The sequence below is a fragment of the Zonotrichia albicollis genome, chromosome 10 (genome assembly GCF_047830755.1).
Source record: "Zonotrichia albicollis isolate bZonAlb1 chromosome 10, bZonAlb1.hap1, whole genome shotgun sequence".
Classification (NCBI taxonomy): Eukaryota; Metazoa; Chordata; class Aves; order Passeriformes; family Passerellidae; genus Zonotrichia; species Zonotrichia albicollis.
In genome coordinates this window covers 23,191,736-23,207,110 of record NC_133828.1, presented here as the reverse complement: position 1 = coordinate 23,207,110, position 15,375 = coordinate 23,191,736, and the positions used below count along the sequence as shown (strand labels likewise).

Here is a 15,375-nt window from a genome sequence, read left to right as displayed (position 1 = left end):
AGGATAATGCTAACAAGGGCTATACATCTTTAGGTGTGCAGACCATCAGAACCAGGTGCAGTCCCATACAAGCAGTGACAGTCAAGATTGGAATTTGCTGATCTAGTTGATTCAAACCAGATATGGGTACACTGTAAATAGGTGCTCTTCTGGCTTAGGGCAGCTTTGTCCACACCCTGTTCAGCAGAGAATGAATTCAGACTGACAAATGTCCTTAAAATAACAGAAAAGGAAATTACTTCTAAGCTTCCTAGCAACTTCACCAAACATGCTGAGCAATCATGCAGCAAGGATCTCAATAAGAGGGAGTGTGATATCTACCCAAACACTTCTTGTTACAAGAGGCATGAGGAGCAGTTCTTTAGCTCACAATTTACTGCAGCTGGCCTGGTGTGGTGGGATAAATTTCCTGACCATCAAGGTTAGGGTTTGCCTATTTCTTCCCTGAAATCCTGGCAAGGAGGATCACATCAGAGCTGCTAGGCAGTTGAAATGACAGAAAAAGGGTTTAGAGAGTCAAGAGATTGTGGACAACTTCTGCAGACCTAATGTGTTTGTGCACATGTGAAACACAAGTGTAAAAAGTGTCCAGAATTTCATGTTAATACAAAAAACCTGCTGGTGAGCAGCTATGTGAAGCTGAGCTAGCTGGATTTCTCAGCCACACAAAGGTGAGATGTCTCACTGGGAAGGAAACAGACAGTGTGAGATACTCACAGTGGTTTGGGACCACACACAGTTCTAACACTGTGCTGTCACTGTCTCAGTATTTGGTGTCTGCCTTGTGCTATAAACTTATCCAATTCTGCCTTGTGGCAGGATTAGTTTACATTACCGTGACACTGGAAAGAACAAGACTGTAATCTTCCATTTTCAGGGCAGTTGTGGTAAAGTGAAATTACTCATCCACTGAAACTCAAGGAAGATATACCAGGTTCTGTGTACATTTGAAGAAGTTTTGCAATTTTAAAAAAGTGGCTTGGACTTTTGAGTCTGAGCACGATTTAAACTGGTTTTGATTAATATATTTCTCATGTGTTTCAGTTCTCTGAGCCAATTGCTATGCAGCCATTTAGGCTAGGGGGATTTAACAAGAATCTTAAGTGTAACCAGCATTTACAAGTTGCTAAATGAGCAATTTTTCAATTATTTGATTATTTTAGCCACTTTCCATAATATTGTTTATGCAAACTTATTCACTACTTAAACCTATTAAACAGATGCTTTCCAACAGTACAGTGTGGATACCAAACCCATATTTTGTAGATTCTTCACTGATCACCTTGGAAGTCACTTGCAGGAAAATATTCGATGTGTAAAACATCTCTCAGTTCACTCTCTTCTCCCATATTCTCACTAGGGGGAGGTGTATATTTTGTAGAGTTGCTTGTTTTGAAATAATTTATTTCTATTTGATGAAATTGTTTTTCTTTGAGCATTGCAGAAGCACAGGTTGGTTTTTTGCTATGTGTTTCTTGTGATACAGACAGTAAAATAAATGAAGTGAGTACTTGAAGCAGGAAATTAGAGTTTTATACCTGGGGAAGAAAATTTCATTTCCAGGTGAATTCTACAGAAGCTTTTATTTTAAACTTCACCTCTTCCACAATATACAAATTTGCCAGGTATCACTTTTTATTTTTTGCCAGGTATCACTTATCTCAGAGTTCTAGTGAGAATGTTTTGAGTTCTAATGTGTCAAACTACAAAGGCAGAGACTGAATGTCAATCAGATTGAAAGTTTATGGGAAATTTAAGCTTAAGGCCTAAAGATTAATGTCCAGCTGCTCTTGTCCACAAAGTTTCATTCAGTTTGACAGCAGTGCAGTTTAAGAAACAGTAATTTTTTTTTATCTACATAGATGAGAACTTGATCATATGCTGTGAAATACAACCTGAAGCAGACTTTCTACTGATATTTATGCAAATTTTATGAAAAGTCTTAGAGTTTAAAGGTGAAGGATGTGGTTAATTCTTGTGATGTCAGGCAAGATTTCGAACCTTTACTCTTTATTCAGGCATTTCTAATCCTGAGTCTTCTAAAGCTCCATTGCTGAAGTACCCACTACTTCTGTGAAAGCCAAAGAGACTGCAGAAAGGGTGAGCATCTCTTCCTTACCTCTCACATGTCAGTCACCCCACACCAGGTCCTAGAGTGCTCAGGATGGCAGCTGGCTATTGACACGCAGTTTTTTGCAAACTCTACAGCTTATGGGTTTATTTGAGCCAAAAGGTATAGGAAGGGGAATGAGTGAGAAAAATGTAAAATATGCAAATTAAATTCAGATATATTGTCTTACATAGGTAATACAGGATGGCTTGGTTTTCTTATTATGCAACTGCAGTCCCAGAATTGTCCCTTTTAAGAAAAGCTCCACAGGGACCAAGCTGTGTAGTTGATTTTGCCAGTGTGTTGGACACGAGATGCAGCTCTTGAGGGCTGTGAGAAGGCCCAAGTCTGCCAGCAGCTTGGGCATGGTATAGATATTTTACAGCTTATTTACCCTGGTGCTGTGGATGACCCTTGCAACATTTTCCTCATCACCTATTTGCTGTAGTTTTTCAGACTATGTGTGTGCTGCCAGAATTGCAAGCAGCTGGAAGCAAATCATGAGCCCATGCCAAAACAGTCTGCCTGTTAACAACACCTTTGGCTGAGGTGTGGCATGATGTTAACCACAGTGCATCGATGGTTGGCTAACAGTGAAAACAAAGCTTACCTTCCTGTAATCTCACACAGAGTGCAAACTGCAACACAGCTTCGAATTTCTGGGTGAAAGATGTTAAAAAGACTTTTAGAGTACAGTACATGGGAGCTAGCATCCCACACATGTGAGCAAAAAGGAAAACAGACTCCTTTTGACCTTTGCAGTACTGCCTCGAGCGCCTTAGCAGCAGACTGATTCCATTCAAGAGCCTCCATCTGACAAAACCACACAAATGCCAGCTCTTTGAGAGAGGGAATTGTAGGGCTTATGTCTTTCTACCTCTTCAGCAACAATGTATAGGCCTTTGACTGACACATGTTCATACAGAGTAAAAACATTGTGAAATGTGCACAGAACCCCAAAACACTTTTCACCGCAGACCACAAACACCTCCTTCAACACTAAATGAAAAAGGAGGTTTAAGACATTACTTCCCCACTTTTTTTTTGAGAAGTAATGTCTTAAACCTCCTTATCTTCTATTTTTTGCTCTTCTAACATCTTGCCCGTACTTTATGCTTAGCTGAATATTTTCAATGGAGCACAAACTCCAAGTGCTGTAGGAGCCCCCAAAGACACTGCCCAACTGCTGTCCAAGACCGTCAGGGAGATGACACAATTAATGAGGACATTCCTCCATGTCTGGCTGTAAATTCATGAGCAGACCTTCTCCTGTGACCAAGCTGAAATATAATCAAATATCCATGAAATGTTGCTCTCTTTGAAGACACTCATGAAATACTGAGGACAGTGTACAAATTTCATCCTCTTGGCTTTCAGAACGGCTCTAAAAGTTATGCTGCAACTTTTCTGCTTTGCTAGGTTATTCAAACCTGCACAAAAATGGCTTATATCAAGGGGCAATGACACAATCTGGAGGCTTATAGGCCACTTTGTGTGAGAAATATGCTAATAAATCAAAGATTTTAGTAATTTTATTGAGCTAAATTTTTTGTGATGTCCCCTTATAATACATTTAAACAAGGATGGGTAGTGTCATGCAGAAGCTCCAGCTTGATGACTCTAGCTGAAAAGCGACAGAACAACACTTATCTAATGAAGATATAGGACTAGTTAATATTTCTATAGCAGGTGTGTGGGTTTTTTAAAGAAATGCATATATAATTTTTGGATGAAAACATTGGCTTTTCATATGAAAATTGGAGTTTTAATATAAATGACAGGGCCTGGCTTAAATGTCCTTGTGAAGAAGAAAAAAAGAAAGACCTGCCTATCTGAAAACCAATGTTTTGTCAAAATTTCAATCCATGTAGTTGCAGCTGAATTTTTCTTTGCTGAGACAGATTGACTCTAGCTAGGAATTTGCCAAGACACTTTCTTATGGAAGTAGAGAGAGAGTTTAACTTTACTCCCAAGCTAGGAAACTCCTATATCATCTTCCACCATGAATCAGTTTTAGACAAGGGTTCTCCCTTTGTGAGAAGCCATCCACCACCGCTGTGTACCAACATACCAAAATATCCACTCACAATAGATGCTGGCACAGTGGCTGGCTCTTACATTTTTCTACTGTAGACTAGCTTTCATAAATCAACTGAAAAATGCAAGGGAGCAGTTAGTCAGAAAAGAAGCTCTGCCTTGCAGCTGTGACAGTCTGCCACTACACATCTATCCTGTTCAAGCCCCCAGATACAATTTCTTTCCCTCCATATGGTACAAATATTTAGTACTTTTGATGTCACAGTTTCAAATTAATTGATTTAGACTATTTAAATATGCAGGTATTTCTTGCCTCTGATGTATAATGAAATGAAATAATATATCTTCACCCTTCATCAATGTGTTGGTTTTTATGACAAAACAATAATTTATTGTTTTGGGGTTTTTTTATGGTGACTGGAACAATGGCAGCATTAAACACCAATTCAAGTATTCAATAACACTTATAATATTCTTGTCATTCTCAGCAACATGAGGGTTTACTGGATGTTCAACTTCCCTGTTAAGGAAAATGAGAATTGCTTTAGGGTTTGATTTCTCTGGAAAAATCTGGTGACCTCACCAAAAGAATGGTGGTGTTGCTCTGAGAACTTTCCTCTGTAAGATTTCATAGTTTACAGAATGTTTTCAAATTTTTCAGTCTTTGCAATGCTAGTGATTACCTATATGCATTTCTAAAAGAAATTTCTGTAGTGTCGGTGAATATGGGAATGAACTATTTGTCTGTAAAAGAGGAAATATTCCACTATTGTCGTCAGAATCTGCTTGTTTGCTCCATATTGTTGCTGAGGTAACGTCTGTAAACAACTGGTATTTGTAATAGTTTTAAGTAACATCCACAGTTGCAACATCATTTTAGTGTCTTTACAGTCAAGGTTTACTACTGCTTAATGGATTTGCTGCCAGACTGATTCAAGGAAGGAAGAGAGATAAATAAAAACTTTCTCAAGATGGTTTTATTTCAATCTTGAAAACATGCATACCAAAACATGCAAATGAACCCTGACCATGTGGCAAACCTATTGTGAAGTTCAACTGAGCTTACAGTAAAGAATTTTACAGTCAAGAAGGTCATCTTTGAAAAAGAAATTCTGTTCCCAAAGTTCCACTCTATTGCACTAAGCATTGCCCTTCTTTCATTGTCCCAGCCAGTTAAGTTATCCTGTCCCTGCTCTTCTGCAGCACTGCTTGTAAGCTATTGCCTGTGGAGGTGTTAGGAAGAGCCTGCTCACTTGCTCATGCTGTGACTCTCTACTCTGCAAGGAAAAATCCCCTCCTTCTGTACTGGTAGACTACCACTGGGGCCAAGATGAGAGGGAAAAATCTCATTTGGAAATCTCTAGGAATGACAGAACCTTGTGATAGAACCATTTCTGCCAAAAGGATGAGTTTGCAATGCCCTGTTTTGAGGAAGGAGGATTTAAATAAAAGGAAAACTAACCAAAAGGAACAGGCATGAGGATGGTTTAAAAAAAAAAAAAAAACAGCACTGATAAATATTACCCTTTAATGTAACATTCACAATAAAATTTTTCTTTTTTTTGTTCTAAAGCATGATATGATACATTCCTACAGAAGCAATTACGATAAGCAAAAAACAAAAGAGGAACCAGAGACATTTCAGAAATGAAACTGCCCAGTATTAAGTCCAGCACGATTTGGATCTCACAGAGAATAGAAAGAAGAGAGTGGAGGTATATGTTTGACTTATTTTTTATTTAAATGTACTATTTTATTTTAAATATGTACTAAATTATCCGACTACCATTTTAAAATAAAGAAGGTAAGAGCTGGGAATAAAAACTCAACAAGTGGCATGAAGACAAGAGTGTTTCTTGCTATACAACCCAGTGAAAGGAGAAGCTGAATGTACATGATGTTGTGATAAGGAGGCAGCCCACGCACTTCCCCACACTAAATATTTTACAGTAAGGATGACACTGAACAGTAAAAACCCGATGCTACACCCTACAGTACAACTGAAAGGAAGATCAAACATAAGAAGAGGGGAAGGTAGTTTATACTAACGCTATTCTAAGGGACCAGGACAAAGTTTTTGATTTTGATTTTCCATCAGTATAAGACTTAAAATGCAGACTCATATGGTTGTGTCTTCATTGTGGCTATTGATTCAGGTTTTTTTGAGACAGAATTTGGCCCACCCAAGCAAAGAATAGAAGGTGAGAAAGAGGTTCTCAACGTTTGCAAATTCATTTGACAGTTCTTTCCACTATCTGAATGAAGATATTCTCCATGCTTCACAGAATTCACTCTGCAGTATTGACCCAGGCACAACTCCTGTTCATTGTAATTGTAGTCTCCTAGTTGTGGGTTGTAGTTCTTAAGAAATTTTTAATATGTATACTTTTCCTTGGCAGGATGTGAAGCACAGCTGGATAAAAAAAATAAACTGTTTTGAAAGTATCATTTGTTTTCACGCTTCAAAGAGCAGCTTCAGTTAAAGTGTTATTGTGCCTGTATGTTCAAGCATAACCAACGTTTCTTCTGGTGACTTAATATTATATTGCCTTTTTAAATGTCTTTTAAAACGCTTGATGAAATCATCTTAATTAGATGATTTGCTTTAACATCTGCTGCTGTTGTCATTTCATTTTCAGTGTTTTCATTTGCTGGAAAGATTTTTCTTTTCCATCTTACAGAGCAACATAATATCTGTGTGCACACATGTAACTGTAGAGTATTTTTACATGCATTGTACATGTATTTTTAGTACACTCTGTTCCTTCAGCTGTGCTTGGGTAACCTGGTAAGCTTCATTTCCTTGTGTCTGCATGATCATGATGCACAGCATGTGGGAACTTTTGTAGTGTGATAAAAGAGCTGTGAAATCTCACATTTCCTTGTAGAAATAGGAAAAAAAAAATCTGTCTTACCATGGCCAAAGATTCTTTTGTAGGCTACAAAAATTCTTTTAAATAAAAACTAAGAGGGGAATAGGACCATAGTCTACTGTAAATGTAGGGCAAATTAAGGTAAGCTTTGAGTAGATCAATATTTAGAGTTTAGAACTACTTCCTGTTATTCTCTTGGTTTATTTTCAATCCTTTTGTGGACTCAGTCAGCTGCTGAGACGTTTCCTTTTGTGAGACTTCAGGTTTTGATGAAGAGCTTCTCACAGTCCAGCAGCATCCACTGGAAACAAATCTAGGAGCTGAACACCAAGGAAAGAGATTGACTGGAAGTCAGGAAGCTAAGACTGTTCTGTAAGCTCAGGGAAAATTGAGCACTTTCTTTGGAGTGTAAACAGCAAATGTATGACCATCTCTATTGTATACACTCTAATGAGAATCTGGATCTCACTTGCTGAGTATTAAGTGTTTGCTTCACTGCTTCACTCCTTACCCTAAGCTTCTGAGTCAATAAAAAATTAAAACATCATCATATCACTGTATCATGACTTGCAGATTCTGTGCAGAGGCAAGGAAAAAAAACCCCACATGCTAGCCTGTTAATTATTCCACATCATTTATTAGAAAACCTTAGATGGCATTTTCTTAAGAAAGGGAATATTGTGTTTACTTTTTTAAAAGTTAGAATCTGCACAGTATAAATTGAATAAGTTGTAACAGTAGGAATATAGTGCACTCATTTTACCTAATACCAACCACCACAGACCATATAAGTAAAAGAAAGCTATGTGGTCCTACTTCTTCTTTTCAATGAAAAAAGGTACATTTTTCCTTTTGGGAGAATTCAGATTTTCTGAAAGGAGTTACATGCTTGTCATTCACTGTTTGTGAATGATAAATCTAGAAAACACTTCAGTGTCATCTTTTTCCCCTTCAGTTTAACTTCAAGGCAGTTCAGTACCTGTTTTCATCTTATCTGTAAATAGCAACTACTTGTAACAATGTTTGGTAAGTAGGTGCTAACCAAAACAAGTTTACAAATCAAAGACATCCCGTTTGTTACCTCCTGCACAGGCATGCATATTAGAGTGATAGATGGGCTTTGGGTGGAATTCAGTTTGGTTTGTTACACCTGTGGATCACACAGCTCCTAGGGGAGCATGGCACCGATTGTGTGACACCAGTTTCCACAGAAGACTAGGGTTCAAAGTGTCTGCCATAGATGTTGCCATCTCATCATTTAAACAAGCTTGCTCTATCACTGACTTAAGAGCCATGTAGGGATCAGCATAGGCTGTGAAAGCCTTTTCAAGGCTGAACATTTTCATGTTACTAAGTATGGACTTAGAAATTTTGTCCCTGCTGAGCTCTGTCTCGCTCCATGTGCTGATAGCTGGTAAACTAAATGCAGCAGATCTGCTTATGTTGCCAGCAGTGCCTGAAAACACTGGACAACACGATTGAAAAAATATTTTTTTTCCCACCGTTTGTTCCTACTTTAAAATATTTGCTCCATTTCTCCAGGACCCAAACACAACACCCTCTCTCTCTCTCTTGCAGGATTATCCACTCACAGAACTTTCTAAGATCTCTATCTTCCGTGCTGACTAAAGACATCCATTGTGATTGCCATTGCCACTCAGCATCTGTGAAAACTTCCCCCTAAAATCCCAGCTTGGGATACAGTGAAAACATGTTTTTCTCTTCATAACCTCCATCTCAATGGTAAAAAAAGAAGATGTGGTGTCTACACAGTGGAAAGCAGAACTTCCTCCTTCCCTGGGAGAAGTGGGAGAGGAGAAGGACAGCAAGGAGGCTCTGTAGAGCACACAGTACGTTCCCTTTTGCACACGTACATACATCCTACCCTTCTGCTGAGCTGCAGAGTTGCGGTCTTTGCTTTCGGGTGGAGCTGTTTTGTATTTTGGTTTTGTGTTTGTTTTTGACTGTTTGCTATTAGCAACTTGATAGATACAGAAAAATAGTTATTTTCTCATGAAGATCTAGTTCAAATCCTTGAACTATAAAAAATATTACATTATTACTTCAAAGTTTCACAGATGAGAAGCAGGCAGAGGCTTAAAGCAATGTCTGTTTTCTTGTACCTAAGTTTGTTAAACTAACTATAAATGTCACTCCAAACCTAATCTAAGGATTTGAGTGTTACACGTGCTGATTAATAGATCTCCAGGCTTGAAACTATAGTGTATCTTTAAAAGAAGAAAAGGTATTCATCATTTTTTAAATGAAGTGTTATGAGAAAAGGCAAAAGGTCCGTGGAGTTGCAGTAGGCTGTGAGAAAGTAATGGCAAATTACTTTAACCAGAATGTCTAACAATATTTTACGTTTCAGATTAACATTCTTAATAGGGCAGTTACCAGTAGTCATGGTGGTTTTAAGATGGCATGTTAATGTAAAGCTTTTCTCTTCTGCTGTTTCCAGTCTCCACCACAACATCTCTCTCTAAATATAAATTTCTCCCTGTTCTGCCTATGTGTGCTGAAGAAGATTTAAGATGTGATTCAAGTTTAGAGCATTAGAAGTCAAAATAGAAAAGATTGCTTCTAACATGAAGGTGAAGGAAAGGTCAGCAGAGAAGTCAAAAGGATGATGGATATGGTACCACAATTCAAGTAGGCGTAGGGTGAGGAAATCCATTGCAGTCACAATTTAAAGAGAAGAATTAGTAGGAGCTGAGAGTCAAATATGACTTTTGACAATAAGTGAGTGGCTGTTTGGGAGGTGATGCCTTCTTATGTTTTAGTGACAGCAATGGACTGAGAAGTGTCTCTGAAGAAAGTGAAGAAGTCTGAAGAAAGTAACCAACACTTACTGGAACAGGCATTTGGCCTCTGCTTTTCTGAATCCACCACCCCATGGTCAGTAGGAGAAAAAGAATGAGTGCAACATGGAGTACTGTGAGTGTCCCAAAGTAAGAACAGCTTAAGCTAAAAGTACAAACTACAGATGAGACAGACTTTGAACTAGACACAAAACATGTCATCTTCAAGACTTGATGAAATCTGCTGATCATGATGCAAAAGAAACACATGGAAAGTATCAAAATCACTTGTTGCAGAATCTCTGAATGGCTGAGGATAGTGAGAAAATTATTTTGGATAATCCTTTGTCAATGAAACAAAAATGAAACCTCTTTTTATTCCTGAATTTTTTTTAATATTTATGGCTGATGGTGTTTTGACTGCTTCCTACAAGTAAGCAGCAGTCCCAGTTTCATCTGTGTGAACTCTAACCTGTACTCCACAATGACCACAGACATGTCAGCACCACTTTCTACCCCCTAGATCCATGCAGTAGATTTTAATTAAGAAAAAAGAAAACTATAGATCATGCTCTCTAAAACCTTTTAGGAAAGAGCAATTCAGTAGCAAGGTAGAGATCTTGACTTGCCCGAGGCAGAAGAAAGGGCAGACAGGTCTGCTAATTCAGAAAGGAGACAGTCATCTGTCTAAACATACTTCCTGTAAGGTGGCTGATAAATAGTTGCAGTAAAGGCTTTGAGGTCTAAAATAGGTTATAAATCTTGCAAGTGACCAGCAGCCCAACCCCTGAAACTCAAATGATGATGACTAGGCCAATGACGTGTCCAGCCACACGAGACACAAACTGGTACAGGGAAAACACGTGTATTATTACTTCTACATGTTCTATAAAGAAAAAAAATAGAATTATGGTGGCAGACTAATACAGGAATTGTGCCTTCTCATTGTGAATGTGATAATGACCTACAGTACAGGTACTGCAAAGACCATGATAATGGTTATGCTGCTGTTAAGGCACTATGCAGGACCACACACTCAACTCATAAAATTTGGAAAGCCCTGTGGATGAATTCTTGTCAACTACAAAGATTTTTTTTTTTTATTCATTAAACTAACTAACACCTTAAATGCTACTGGATTGATGAGTAAATGTTTTACATTAAAATAAATTTGAATTACAAAGTCCAAAATTAAAGAAGAAAAAAAATAATGCAACATATGATAATGCATCAACAAATGCTCTCTAGTATTCCAGGACTCCTATTTTATTGACAATTACAAATGAAATTTCTTTACTTCTGCATTTTTTTTAACTTAACACTTCACCTCCATGGTACATATATTTGATATCTTAAGTAAAAACATGAAGCATTCAAGATGTTCCTTAGGAGACAAATTTTGGCCTGAAAGTGTTAGTAACAAAATTTTAGTACACAGAGCACAAATTCAGCCAGTCAAAATTAGTTGGCACAAAAATAAAAAAAACAACTAGTAATTTTTTTATCTTTTTGCATTTGAATGTGATTAATGTATCTCCAAGCACTGGCTGCAGAACCTTGTATCGAGAGACAAGTCAACTGAGAAAAAAGTTCATCCAAAAAAGAAAAGTCCAAATAAATTATTTTTTTCTTACCAAAACTTCCAACATTTACAAACTTAGTGCAAAACATTGCTGTATAATGGAATAGAGGTTGCAATGCCACCAGGATTCCCCTGACATTTTATGTGGAATGAGTTTATCTCCCATAAGCTGTAAGGGAAAATCTTCTCAAAAATGAGAAGTTTACCAAGTGAAAGAAACATGGTACTATGGCAACATCCTTAGTTATTCTCCTGAGGCATTTGGCTGATTAGTCTGATTAGTTCATACTCCACCAAATATGTGGTTAGAACATTTGGTTAGAGTGTTTTACTGTGGGTTTTTCAGATCAGTATTTGCTATTAGCATCAGTAGAAGACAAAATGAAAACTTTCTCTTGATTGAAATACTGCTGTTTTGCAGAGAATTATGTTGCTGCTTCTTTCTAATTCATCTCACATATTTAACATTCTGGTTCTATATGAGTTATACAGACAGATGAAAATCTATGTAACTGATAGGATGGTGTTGCTTTGGCTACTAACTGGTAAAAAGAAAAGCACAATGATGTGAAAGTTTTTTCTGGTGATGACCACTCTCCACAGCAAAGGTGTAGGATAAGAAATTAGTAGCGTAATAGGGTGATATCTCTGATCTGAATGAGAGAGGTACCTTAAAAAGTCTGAGTAAATTTTTAATAATTTAGAACCACTGTCCCCAGGAGAAAATGAGACAATGTATGTGAAAAGTTCACACAGATAATTTAGAAATATAGAAAATGGAGATAGGACAAAGAATTTTAATAATTGGTTTACTGAGAATAAAATAAACAAAAATATGCTTTCACTTGCTAGAGAAAAAAATGAAGGAAGGAATAAGAGAAGCAGAGGAGAAAACTGAAAAAAAAATTTTGTTGTGTTCTCTAGTTTAAGAGAAAATACTGTCCAGAGGAAGGGAGATAAAATCCCAGGATCTTTGCCTCCACACACTTCACTCAAGCAAATCTTCAATCATCCTCCTTCAAATTTAAAAAAAAAAATGTTTGCTTGTAAGTGCACTAAATGGCTCAGCTTAAGTACTTTTTTTCTTCCTTCTTGACAGAGGGTGTCAACATGAAGGATGGCAAATCATCTTAAATAATACTTAATCTTCAAAAATTACTTACAACAAGTCGATGCCCCCAAGAATAAAAGAAAGCATTTAATGTGGCAGAGCATGATGTAAAGGAAGCAATGAAAGGGAAACGCAGCTTGAGCTGTAATATTGCTGGTTAACTTCTATCTCCCTGCTGAAGGCAGCAAAGTTGCAGTTACCGAATGGCTAATCTGTTCTACTGTGTTTTAATCAGATGTTGGCATTATCTGCCACTAATTGCTTTTTCATTTCCACTTGTAATTATTCCATTGCATGTTTATGGTGAGAAGCTGAAAATGAAGCAGATCACCAAGAAAGAATTAATTGTTAATGAATAATCATCAGTAGGAAGCCAATTTCATTATCTTCAAAGAGGTAGCTAGAGATTAACTACTAACTGGGGTTCTCCTACATTCAGTGCATGACTGTAAAGTAATCACAAATAATCACACCCTCTAACTTCATCAATTAGTTTCTATTATGTGAATTGATACCCATTTTTGGTTTTGTTGTTTAATGTTAATGGTGGTATTCAAGCTGGGAAGTGCTAATTGGAAGGTGTTGTATTCAGTGGGCTCAAGCCCTAATTATTAGAGCATCTTTTTTCATTAGCATATGATTCTAAAAAGGATATATGGTGGTAGTTACTAAATTCACCTTGTTAGAAATGCATTATCTTTATCAATAAATTTTAGACTGTCACTTAAAATAGAATGATACACAAAGCTACTTTGTCAGCAATGCACAGTAGAACTCTGCTTATAAAGCATGTCACCATTTAATGTTTCTTGAGAAATTCTCCTTAAATCAACATGTCAAAACAAAGGTTGCTTAGGATTTAAACAATGGGTGTAATAGAGTCAAGGTATAAGAGAAATGATCTAGAGTAAAAAAACCTTGTTAAATACCAAGCAGAAATGTAAAAACACCACATCTGTCTCATCACTACTGCATAGATTGATGGTCCAGTGAGAACTGGTGACTCAGCTTTCCATTCTTTGCTACTGATTTCAGTTGAGTCCTCTGTGATGCCAAAAGCAACCATAAAGAATAGCTCTCCTGATGTTTTTAGATGAATTCTGTATTACACTTCTATAATTTTTATTGAAAAATAATAAAAGAAATAATGTCAGCAGTGGGATAGTTTCAGTCTCTCTGCACTGCTGCACTCATGGAAACCTCTCATCTTGTGTGGGTGTCTGACAACAGTGCCTGTATTTTTTCCATCTTTGTACCTCTGCATATAAAACTCCCTGAACTTTGACTACTGAAGAGTTGTCACCTCTTTGTTCTCTTCTGTTTTAACTAATTTAAGACAAGGCAGCGTTTAGACACAATTTTATTTTTCCCTGGAGCAGGGGACATAAAGCAACCCCACCTCCTGTGTCTGAAGAAACAAAGGCATTCATAGTAGTTTTGTTCATGACTCTCCTTAGCAGCCTCATTAGAACTCATTAATACTTTAACTGGGAAGGAGGACAATGCATCAGTGTTCTGGAAACCTAAAGTACAACTAAGGAAGATGAGCTCTTTATGAATTCCAGGTTTTCTGCAAAGAGAAATCATGGAGCTTTACAGCAATCTTTTACACTCCTAACTCACTGCATCACAGAGACTGTGCCAGGCAAGGCCAGTTGTAAACAACTTCCGAAAACCATTATAATAAACACGGAAGTTTAACCTTTTCTGAGAAATAAAGGGATTTTTCTGCCCTAAATGGAATTTATCCATTCAACATGACCACCAATTCTGTAAACTAGAAAGTTCCATTCCTGCCTGCAGGTGATAGTCACATCAAACCCCATAAAATGCTGCAGAGCAGTTACAGTTATCTGCTGTCAATCATGTAACTAACCCATGTCACCTCTGTTAAATAGCAATATGTTCCTTTCTCGTTGAAGACTGCAGTCAATGTGTTGTGACAGAGCTTGGATCACTAAAGTAATTTTCAGCCAAAATAGTCAAAAGCAGCAAAGGTAATTTTTTCTTTAAGGCAAGATATTTTTCTCAGCTATCATGACAAAGTGTAATGTGCTGATGTCGCTACTGCCACAAAATATTCTTCAAATTGTCCTGTTATATTTCATTTTTTGGCACAGAATCTGATGATCTATTAAATAAATATTAATCCCTTGCTGCCTTCAAAGCTGTCTTTGCCATATTAGGATTTTAAATATCTTCATTAATTGCTTAACTACCTTTTCCTAAATTCCCCATGGGCTCCTTTGATACTAGTCACTCTAATGTGTTACCATGTGATTCATGGCTTCACTCTGCTGTAACATAAAACATATTTTTAGCCAATTTTGTTCTACAGATGCCTTTGACAAAATGAAAATTCAACATTTCCAGACTCTAAAGATAAGCAGACCTAGAAATGCCATTACAGTGCTACATTTTAAAAGAATAGAAAGCACTTCAATTTCAGTTTGTGTTTGTAGAAAATGTTTGTGCTCAAAACCATGGTTAAGTAAGCCATACAGAATTTTCAAAGCCATACAGAAAAGATTAGTGTGAAACAGGCAAAAGAAGCAACGGAAAGGTTGATTATTGCAATATTTGCGAAAAAATATTGTATGGGTGATTATTCACATGAAAATATTCATGTTTAAAGTTAAGCTACAATAACTTAATTAAGAAATGCTGGATCAAAGTAATTGCCTACTCCTAGCATAGAAGATCATTTAAAATGATATTTTTAAATATAGTCCAAGATTTTAGTTGTCCTACTAGCAGACAACTGCTTTGTATTTGTTCCCCAGTTGCTGCATGTCACAAGTTGAAAAGATTGGTCAAAAGACAGTAGCAATATGTAACTTCTGTGTATCTTCAGAATATGA

The 15,375-nt window shown here is 37.0% G+C and overlaps 1 long non-coding RNA gene across 1 annotated transcript in view; it reads left to right on the top strand.

Moving 5' to 3' along the window:
• The window catches only part of LOC141730446 (uncharacterized), a 44,694-nt gene extending 30,115 nt beyond the window's left edge, over nucleotides 1–14,579 (top strand). Inside the window, exons 3-4 of the long non-coding RNA XR_012581956.1 lie at nucleotides 5,721–5,862; nucleotides 8,599–14,579. This is a non-coding gene — a long non-coding RNA (uncharacterized LOC141730446). The remainder of the gene's footprint in view (nucleotides 1–5,720; nucleotides 5,863–8,598) is intronic.
• Nucleotides 14,580–15,375: the final 796 nt, after the last annotated feature.